The sequence below is a fragment of the Lagopus muta genome, chromosome 2 (genome assembly GCF_023343835.1).
Source record: "Lagopus muta isolate bLagMut1 chromosome 2, bLagMut1 primary, whole genome shotgun sequence".
In the NCBI taxonomy this organism is placed as follows: domain Eukaryota; kingdom Metazoa; phylum Chordata; class Aves; order Galliformes; family Phasianidae; genus Lagopus; species Lagopus muta.
Window position 1 is genome coordinate 35,692,515 of NC_064434.1, and position 10,820 is coordinate 35,703,334.

At 44.6% G+C, this 10,820-nt stretch overlaps 1 protein-coding gene across 2 annotated transcripts in view; it reads right to left on the reverse strand.

Annotated features, from left to right (window-relative positions):
* The window catches only part of BACH2 (BTB domain and CNC homolog 2), a 180,956-nt gene extending 178,237 nt beyond the window's left edge, over positions 1-2,719 (reverse strand). For both annotated transcript variants that reach the window (XM_048937789.1, XM_048937788.1), the window contains exon 1: positions 2,272-2,719. The gene's annotated coding sequence lies outside the window, so the exon portion shown is untranslated. The remainder of the gene's footprint in view (positions 1-2,271) is intronic.
* Between the last annotated feature and the right edge of the window lie 8,101 nt (positions 2,720-10,820).

Consider the following 10,820-nt stretch of genomic DNA (forward strand, 5'->3'; position numbering starts at 1 on the left):
GGCTCACAGAAAGCCGATATTTCAGTTTAAATTGAGATTTTCTTCAGCATGCTAATGGAATGACTTTTGTATTTTCTCTCACATACTTCAGCCCAGAGACCACTAATATACAGTCGAGTACACTAATACACACCCAGAACCAGCAAAGATGGAAATTCAGACCCAGAGGTGAGAGATGGAAGCATCCATGCCTTTAAATCCCAGACAGATCTGCTAAATGGTGTAGGTGCATTCCTGCATCTTGTAAACTGAGAAACCACTCAGTTTAGCCTTCCTTTCAGCAAAAAGGCATGTACGCTTTGATTGAAATATATAATCCATGTTCATATGACCTAAACAAAAATTGCAAAAGACTGATTACAAGTCGCGTAATAAATGCTACTCAACTTGCACCAATAGCTTATTGCACAAAAATGCCATTACTACTGAAATCATTACTTTGCATATATTAGTTACACATCTCATTTTTCAGCTGGAGCTGCAGACACTTATTTGCCGCACTCTAAGAGGTCTTTTAAAAAAAAAAAAATAAATCTGTGCACGTGCAAAGAACATCACAGGCACACAATGAGAAAACACTTCTTTGTGTTCTCCTCTTTGAATTCTTTGAAAAGATGGGATCGTTCATTCTCCTTTTTCTATGGCTAGCAATATTTTTAGAAAAACCTTAAGGAAAGCAACTCTCAGGCAATCACAAAAAACCAACTATCGCACTTCAGAGCAAAAACAAAAGCAAAGAAAGTTTTAGAAGAAGAAAGGGTGGGCTTTCTTCTTCTCCTGCCACACACTACACACCACACATTGTCTATAGGGAGCTTTATTTCCAGCTCTTTGTCACTAACTGCACACAGACCAATACATAACATCACTGGCAGTACAGGAATTTGATTAAACTCGTTAATCCCACCACATCTCTGAGGCCATCCACAACGCCAAAGGTTTACCACAATTTCCTCACGCTAGGAGTGTCAAGTTCAAGCCTGTTTACTGGAATTTGGACTGTCGCTCTGAGCTAGCACCTCCAACTTCCCCTTGTACACAGCTAAGAGGAGCTGCCCATCTCCTCCTGCAGAACAACCAGCAAAGCAAAGCAGGGAGGAGTGGAGGGTGTCCCACCCACGTCCTGCGAGACACCAACACCAGCAGATGCCCCAGATGCGCCCCAGGTGAGGAGGACTGAGACAACTGCCCTGGCTCTCTGCTCCCAGTGCAGGGTCTGGCACACACCAGTGAGGATTTGTCAATGTGCCTGCAGCACTCGCACCATTGCGGCGGTCAGTGTCTTTCCAATTGGGAAAGTCTTCATGAATTGCACAGCAAGCACGTGTTGGAAGGGGAATTTTATGGCTTGCAGGCTGTCAGGCACAAAGCCTTGTAAAACACTGCTTTAAAGATGTTACTACAACAGCCCCACAAACAACAGCTCAACATGTGGCGTTGCCACTTCATTCCCTCCACCTCAATGGTTTTGGTATTGACACACCTGGAGATGTCAGCATATCTGAGCATTGCCAACCTCCCCCAGTGGCACAGCACAGCCTCAGACTGTCCCCAACCCAAAATGGGCTGAAGACTCCAAACACCCAACTACAATAAGTTTAGAGGCAGATGCGAAGTCTTAAATGGATTTGTGTTGAGAGAACGCTGACACACCTTCAGCCACAGCAAACTGCACTTTCACAACCACTCCACCATCCCAGCACACAATTCCAACGGGCTGCCTGCCGCTCCCACTTATTATTATCCGGGGCAGCGAGGAACACACTCGGCTCCACGAGGCCGGTGCCAGCTCCTCGCACACCCAGAGTAGCCCACAAATAGCCCGTGCCACATGAGGAGCGCTGCCACTTCACACCTCGCCACGCGCTGCGGCCGTGCTCGGCATCTCCCCACAGCCCTGAGCCAACAGGGAAGGAGGGAAGCGGGGTGAGCCCGTGCACCCCAATATGAGGTTGTGGGAGCGACAGGGGTGGGCACGGGAGGATGGGACAGGGCCCACGCGTGCACACATGTGCGTGTACACACGCGGGTACGCACACATCGCGTATATACAGGCATACATACGCGCACAGGTACATATATATGCGTATAAATAGGCGATGCGTACACCCAGAGGACCACTTGCGCTCCCCCCGTTACGCAACGCGTGGTTCCCCTCGCAGCGCTCCCGCACCGCAGCCCCGCGCAACAGCTGCTCAGGGCCGAGGAGGAGAGAAGGAGGAGGAGGGGGAGAGGAGGAAGGCTCCCGCCCGCCGCCGCCGCCCCACTCACCTCGCCGCGCCTCCGCGCAACTTTGGGGGTCGCCGCTGTCGCTGCGCTGCGGCCGGGGGGGCTCGGGGAAGGAGCGCTGCTGCCTGTTGTTGTTGTTGTTATTGTTTTGGAATTTGTTGTTAACCGCTCTCTGCGGTCACCGACCTACACGCGGCCCTCCTCCCCGCTAAATACGAGGGTGTTTATTTAAAAAAAAAAAAAAAAAAAAAAAAAAAAAAAAAAAAAAAAAAGCCGCGACCCAGAGGCACATCACATGGCGCTCGCTTTGAAGCCGCTGCTCCCTGAGCCGGAGCCGTGCGGGGAAAAATAAAGGGGGAAGGGAGGAGGAGGGAAGGAGGGGGCTGGTGGGGGCCGGAGGAGGAGAGAAAGCCGCAGCGGAGAGAGGAGGAGGAGGAGGAGGGAAGGGGGAGCGGCGCTGCCGGAGCGGCACCGGGGCCGGCGGCGGGGGCAGCCCGGGGCCGCGCGGCCCGGCCCGGCGCGGCGCGGGCGGAAACGGCGGAGGAGGAGGAGGAGGAGGCGGCGCTGGTGCTGCTGCTGCTCCGCGGCCGCTGCTGCCCCGCTCTGCCGCTGCCCGCGCCCCGCCGCCGCGCGCGCCCCGGCCCGGCGCCGCCCCCGCCCCTCAATCGCTACATTGTTGACATTCGCCAGGCTGACATCATCCTCCCCGCCCCGCTCCATTCACAACAACGCTACGCCAACGGCGCAGCGCGCCCTCCTTCGCCCGCCGCGGTCGCTACGCACGGAAAGATGCGTACGGCCGCTCCGCGAATAGCGGCGACGCGGACGCCCCGCCCCTCCCCTGCTGCCGAGGAGGGGGGCGGCGCATGCGCGCGGCTGGCTCGCCCCCCCTCCTCTCTCCCCCCGGGATCTCTGTGTGTGTGTATATGTATATGTGGTGCTAGCACCGGACTCCAGCGGCTGCGAGAGGCTCTGGGAGTCGTAGTCCACCACGAGGGGACGTGGGGGCGGCCGCCATGGCCGAGGGGTCCGCCGCGAGCGCTTCGTGCGCGGCCACCGGAGCCTCCGGGCTCCGGGGAAGGCGTTGCGGGGGTCGGGCAGGCTCAGCCGTTTGGAGGGAGGGCGAGGCACCCACCCGACCGGCCCCGGCTGCCGCGGAGCCCCGCTGTTGATCCTAGTGATATTTTACGCGCTCCGCCCCCGGAGAAACCTCATCCTCCAGCTCTTGCCAACCGCAAGCGTCCAACAGTCATGAGTCAGCCCTGCCAAACATCAGAGGAATAGATAAGCGCTCCCGAGATTAAAAACAAAAACAAACGCCCGTGAGGCCGTCCCGGCGCGGGGTGCTGCCCGCCGGCTGGGCTGGGGCGCGGGTCTCGGCCGTAGTGGCAGCAAACGCCAATAAAGAACGATGTTGACCTGCAGCTTACACAAGTACAGTTTGGTAATTAACGTGTGCCTGTTTGCTGTTTTGTCGGTGTTGGTATCACAAGTATTCATCCTGATTTTCCCCCTTTACCATTCAGTAAACGCTTTCTGCATTGTTCTTGGAGCAATTTTTGCGACGTCGTTTAACTGTACTTCGGAACTGGCTGCTGCATTTTTCAAAGTCTGCTTCATTACAGAAAACTGTGCAAAGATGGCATGTCAACACAAAATCAGCTCTTCACATGTGACGTCAGACATACTGCCACTTTTCAAAAGCAACACTCTCCCCTGGCTTGCATTTTATATGGTTGTCTGCTCGTGTAAAGCAAGAAGCATTCTGGTTTAGCACCATGTTACCCCTGCATTTTGTAGCTGCATGTGGCAGCAGAATAATGTCCCACTGGAGAATTTGACTCATAAACTAAAGTTTCCCTCTGCAAGCGATGCTAGTACAAAGCTTTGCTCACAAGCGCACGTAGGTTCTGGTTCTGCAGACATATGTAGTGTTTAACACATGGCGAGTCCCACCGTGTAGTGTCATGTGTTTAAATGCTAACAAGGCTGGGTCTCCGTGTCGCCTTGTATTTCCTAGAGACACAAAAATAGTTTTGTATTGGCATGGGAGATAAAAATGCTATATTCAGAAGGACTCAGATAAAAATAAGTCACACAGCATTTGTAATGCTTTACTTAGCACTCTGCACACCCATTATGTCACTGCATTCAAAGTGTGCATCCTCTGTTGTTTACAAACTGTGCTGCACAAGGTGCAGCTCCTGGTAAGTCAAAGCTGGTCAAGCAGAAAACTCAGCAAAAAAAATTGCATAAACCTCACCCCAGAGCACACTTTTCTGAAAAGCACAATAATTACTATTTATCTTACTGTCCAGCATTTTAAAATGCACATTACTGTTTGATGTTAAGTGAGCTTAAAGTGATTTTACTGTAGCCTGTTAGGCCTTATACTAGTAACCTAGGGGAAAATCTGACAGTGGATTTTCAAAGACAGGAGGAACGTTGCACTAACCAAACAAAATCTACCATTATAAAATGCTATTTTTATATTATGCACCTTACATTTTAATGCACTGGCTCCCTAATACAGCCCCAAACAGCATATATTGCCGTAGCACTTCCAGCCTGATCCTGTTTTGATTGCATTCAATATTTTCACACCTCAGTTTTTTGTAAATGTAGCTATTTCTGCATCTTTTTTTTTTTTTTCCTTTTTTTTTTTTTCTTTCTTGTTGGAGCCAAACATACCTCAGACAAATGAGTTTTTTGAATAGATGTTGCATATGGTGTCTTGAAATGATCAACAGTTTGTCAAGCAACAATGCCAAAATAAGGTGAGAGTAAATGTAGAGAGAGGCAAAGTAGAAGATATTCCCTGAATAGTTTAGGAATAATTCACCCAGAATGCCACAACAACATTCTCCAAACAAAGCTGCCTCAATAGGTTTTACAACTGGCTTCAGCTCAACTTTATAGATGTAGTTCCTTACTACGTATCATCTTTACCAATGTCTTAATTAGGCAGTTTCCCCACAGCACGGTGACTTCATCCCTTCAGAGAGGACTGCCTGGCTCAGCTTGGGGCACTTGACCTACTTTCCAGTATTTTCTTTGTGGATAACACAAAACTTTCCAGAATGTTTGAAATATGAATATCTATTTCAGTCACATTTCATATGTATATTTAAAAGATTTTAAATGAATACAATGTTGTAAAACACGTCCCAACATCCCTGCCTGAGATCTCATTTGCATATCAATCTTGTAAGTTGAATAGTCTTAATAGTGCCACTTGTTGGAGAGCCCTGTGTATTGCAAGATATTTCAAGCACGTATTTATGAAACAAATTGCTGTTCCCCAGTAAGGAGTAATTCCTAATTTAAGGTGCTGCAGGAAGAGATGGAAATACTGCACAGGACAATTTTTGCTGCAGTCGCTTCAACCAGAGTGACCTGAAGACTCTCTGAGTGGGCAACATGTTGTTAGCGGATTCAAAATCTTATGCAACTCCATCTTTACAGTGGTAATGAAATAGTGAAAAAGGAAAATAAGGGCAAATTAATCTAATTGAGGGAATTGTAATTTCCTTCCACTGTACGTTTTACCTAGCAAGCATTAGGGTGTAAAAGATGGGCTTTCCTGGATAAGCCCTGATCCTGCACACAGTTCTAAGTCATCGTTGATAATTATGCACATACATATTCTCCTGGGTTATGCGGGTAGAATTCATGAGATTGCATCATTCTCTTTGCAGTGATTAAGAAATTCACAGTTGATTGCTGATTACGCTACAGGCGCCGTATGTCTTTTTGCCACCAGATTAGAACACACTCCAGGTATACTGCGTTTCCAGGAGCGCTGACAGTACGAACAGCACACACTGAGTCAGTGACTGTGACAGCTAAGAGGGAGACATTGTCGTGGTGCACGATATCAAAGATTCGCAGTGTAATATCTCCACAGCATGGCTTGACGTAACACAAAAAGCTTCACAAAGGAACATTTGCCATGCACAGAGCATCAGATCTCTGGTGTGATATTTTAAGGAGCCAGTGAGATATCGTGTTTGAAATATATTGAAGTATTACCAAAGCATTGTTGCCCAGGCTAAAATTATTGTGTCAGAAGACAAAGCAGGGAAAAAGGCAGGTGCTGACCTTTAAAATATGATGTGGATAACATCATGTGAAGAGGTTTTCAAGGAGCTCGTGGCTTCAAGAAATTTAGGATCAAGAATCATTTTGGTTTACATACAGTGTCCAAACCCTTTGTATGGTCACTAACAGAGTTGTTAGGATCTGGTCTTTTTCTTGTTCAAAAAAAGAGCAGTGAACAATTCAGGCTGCCTGCTTGCTAGGGTTGCCAGACTTTAGTTTAGCATAGAGCAATTAGGGAAAAGCAATTGCAACACCCATCTTTGTTAGACAAATAGGATGAACAGCCTAAAAATTATTTTCATTGGTTATACGGGAGATCAGAATTTGTCAGCCTCAGAGTGACACAAATCTAACAGCCTTCTGCTGTCTTGGAGCTAAATGCTGCAAATGACAGTCCAAGTATGGCCTGCAGTGAGTCCTGGAGTCAGCTGGTGAGGTTAAGGCTTAACCTTTTCCATTGTGTCTTTGAATCAGTGCTTTCTTCTGGGAAAGAAGATTAGATCTATCACTGCTTTCATTTTTAATTATTTTTTTTACTTAGTGTGTAAACTGTGATTTACAATTCGGAGGTAATGTTTCAGAATTTATATTTAGAATTTTATTTTAAAATACAATATAAAACAACATTATATATTAGCTTCTGGAGGTCAAGTCTTTCAAATTTCCCTATTCTGCAAGCTTAGGTGATCTCAGAGTCTCCTTCCAAGAACAGGGACATCCATAATGACATACTTAAACCACAGTTGATTTAAACCTAAGAATCGATGCAGGCAAAACTGTTCCAGAAGTTATCTGAGGGCAACTGTGGGCAAACCCCAACCTTGTTTTAGCTAAACTTACCCTAAATGCTTGTTTTTTTTCAACAACCTCTCCTCTTTCTTATCTGGAAAATTATGTGAAGATACCTGCAGCAAACCTTAAGAACATGGACCTTGGCAAGTCCATCATGCTGCAAATGAAAGAATGCATAGGATAAATGGGAAAAAGGTGCTCACTGCTGAGCACTGCTCAGAGAAAGAAATCTTCTAGGTCTGGAAAACCAGGAGAGCATGCAGAGATTGATCTAGATGTGATGGGGCTGCATTTGAGCTCCAGACACTACATACCAGGTAGGACATTTATTTTGGTTCCAGCCCTCATTCAAAAGCGCAGAGATATTTCTGAGCAATCTCAGTCCCAGTTCTGATATATCAGAGCACACCAGTATTCAGTGAGGATTTAATTCAAAGTGATGATTTTGGGAAGGAATGGAAAATGGGAATAAAAAAAAAACACCAACCCTATTCCCTGGTGAGAGATTACTATTTTTAAGGAGTCTTTTACTCTGTGTAGTCTTTAACATCAATGAGAGTTTATGCACACGCACCAGTGGCTGACTAGACCCGAATTCATTAATTAGAGTAAAAGCCTTGAGGTAATTATTACTCACAAACAAAAATACTGGATTGGTAATGACTCTGAATTGTTAGCACATGTAATTCTGCTTTCACTGGGTAACTGTAACAGAGGCTTTGTGTAAGTAAATTCCTCTCGGGCTGGGCTGCACAACCACAATGCAGGACATGCTGCTGTTGTTGAGGACACTGCAAGGCTTTCAGAGAGAGCCAGGGGAAGTGACACATTTATACATGCAGGGACATAAAATATAAGGTTCTCAGTATCACAGAATGACTTGAGTTCAAAGGGACATTAAAGAACACCCGGTTCCAAACCCCTGTGAGGGGCACAGGCACCTTCCACTAGGGCAGATTGTCCAAAGCTCAAAGCCTGGTTTGACAGTCCTATGTGGTTTAATAACTAAGGATACTTCATGCGTGAAACATGGCTGGAACATAAGAAGTCTTTTGCAGGTTGAAAATATTTTCTGTCTGAGCATCTACTAGAGAAGGACCGGCAGCATGGATGGAAGGAGCAGTCAGCAGGTAGGAGAGCAGCAGCCTGTGCTGCTTCTGGTGGTCTTTTACCAGGTGCTGGAGTATTTGAGATTCATTACTGTTGTTTTCACTCACGTTAATGAACACAGTTTGATTTGTTTACTTATCACACAGATTGCTTTTGCCTTTTTTCAAAAAGGCTGTGGGAATTTCTTGCAATTTAAGCAAAAGACTGGAATAGGACATCTATTTCTGGAAGGATGAAGAAAACTTTTTTATTAAGAAATATTTACAATCTGTATCCATGTATTTTCTGATTAATAGGTAGAGTTGTTGAAGTGTTTGCATTTAAGGCAGAGGTCAAGTCTCTGCTATTGTTCTGTTTTGGACAGAGTGCATTGGCTTGCAGTGTGCCTGTGGTTTTTTTGTAGCTGCAGAAAATAATTGTGATCCCTGATTAAGGGAGTGATTTAAAACTGCTCTTTGCTGTGTTAACTTGAAGTTGTGAACTCCAAAGTTCTGTTGTGAATAGCCTATGAATAGAAAAGGAGCTCTGCTGGAACTCTCCATTATGTTTGAAGTACGTAGAAACTGGAGATTGAAAAGACCCACTAGTTCACTGAATTCATTGCACAGGCAAGACAGAAACTCTTTGCACAGTGATACCCTTCCTACATTTCTCAAAAAAAAAAAAAAAAAAAAAAAGGAGAGAGAGAGAAAGAAAACATGTTGAGACGTTTCTGGAGAAAATGCTTTAACACAATGCAATCCATTAGGATGTCTGTATTTTGACCCAGCCTGCCATTGAGGCAATTTTTGCATCAAATTTTCAGTGTCAGTTGCAGAATGACTAAAATATTAAAGCCTTATGGAGAACAAAGGTGATTTATTATATATTTCTTGCTCTTACACTGAAAGGAAATATTATTTAGTCCACAGCTATTGATATTCTCATGTTCTTCAAAGAACTGTTAGCTTAGTCTAAATTTAGAAGTCGAGAAAATATACCAAAGGTTGATTATATATACTATATATATATATAACTTTTAAATAAGAATCTCTCCCAAAATAAACAACTGTCAACCTGCAATGCCTGAAATTCATGTAATGATTTCAGCAAAAGCTTGAAAGCAATCAGTAAGGAAGCATAAGCTTGGTGACGTTTGGTGATTAGTGAAAAGGAAACAAGGGAAGGCTGCATATAGTGACAAGTAAATTCCATGAAAAGTTTCAATCATCTGATAATTGAACCTAATTTAATTTAACTAGACATATAGGTCAAGAAACCTTTTTTTTTAGTGGACTTCCGTAGGACGTTGATAGAGTTTCTCAAAGTAATAGACTTGCTTTCTACAATTTATGTGTGGCACAGCCTACTTTTGTCTTTAGCTTATGAAATTTGGTCTAGTTTGTTGCTGCTACTTTCTTTGTTAAAAGGTAAAATGCACATTGGGCAAATGTTCTATGGCAATTTGCATAAAAACTGATGACAAAGAGCAATTAATTCCTCATTATTATGCAGCAAAATGCTACTTTGCTCCTAAGTGACTGTGGAGTACGTTTTTTTCTCTGTGTGTAAATTTGTTGCAGCATTATTCTAAAAATAGCACTTAAGGGCCCTCTGCACTCTTTATAAATCAGGGTCTCCCACACTCCATTCAACTCTCCATGGAGAGATTTCTTTCTCACGCGCTCTTAACACTACAAGTATCACCCAAAACGTTCATCACAATAATAAGCATCAGAATTTTGTTAGATAAAGCAAGATAGAGGAATTTAATATTTTGTCAAATTAGATCTCTATCCTTTTTATCTTGAGATCAGTATTCAAAGTACACTCAGATCACACACAAATAGAAACATATTTCTACCACACACAGCTAGTCTGTGCAGAACAAAGAGTTGAGATATCGTTTTCTGTGAAGGCTTGATTCCGAGTACAGATTTCATTACTGGCTCACCATAGGATAATGAAATTCCTCCAGGGCAAAGATGAGGTACATCAAAGAGGCAGCGTGGAGAGGCAGACTTTGTTAGTGCATGCTCTGTCACCTGCATTACTGGTCCTTGCCTGCCTTTAATTTGTAAGGAAATGCTAGTAATTCAAAACCTTTTATTGGACCGACATATTTATGTATATACGTTCACATATAGATGTACACAAATGTGCACACAGAAACATGTATTTTTCAAAATACAAAATCTGCTGGATGTTACATGATTTCTCTGCAGCTGAAGTGGAATATGGAAAATAATTAGTTTCTGACTAGCAAAAATGACCTATGCAGATGCTGAAAGCGTCTTTACATTTAGTAAATAAATGCTGTCTGCACCCTGTAGATAAGTAACACTTCATGCAACTTTCTCTTTTTATTTCTGTAGCGATTCAGAGTGACTTCGGTGCTTATGGAAATGAGAGGCAAATATTCAGCAAGACCAGGAGCTGTGGAGGACATGAATCACTAAAGCTTTCCCACAAGGCTTTGCCAATATGGAACAAAAGGGTTGCCCTACAGAAACGCATCATGGCTCTATCTAGTCCAGCATCCCGCCCCTGGCCGCATCCAGTAACTGGTGCTTCAGAGCAAATCAAAACCACAGCAAGCACCTAGCTAA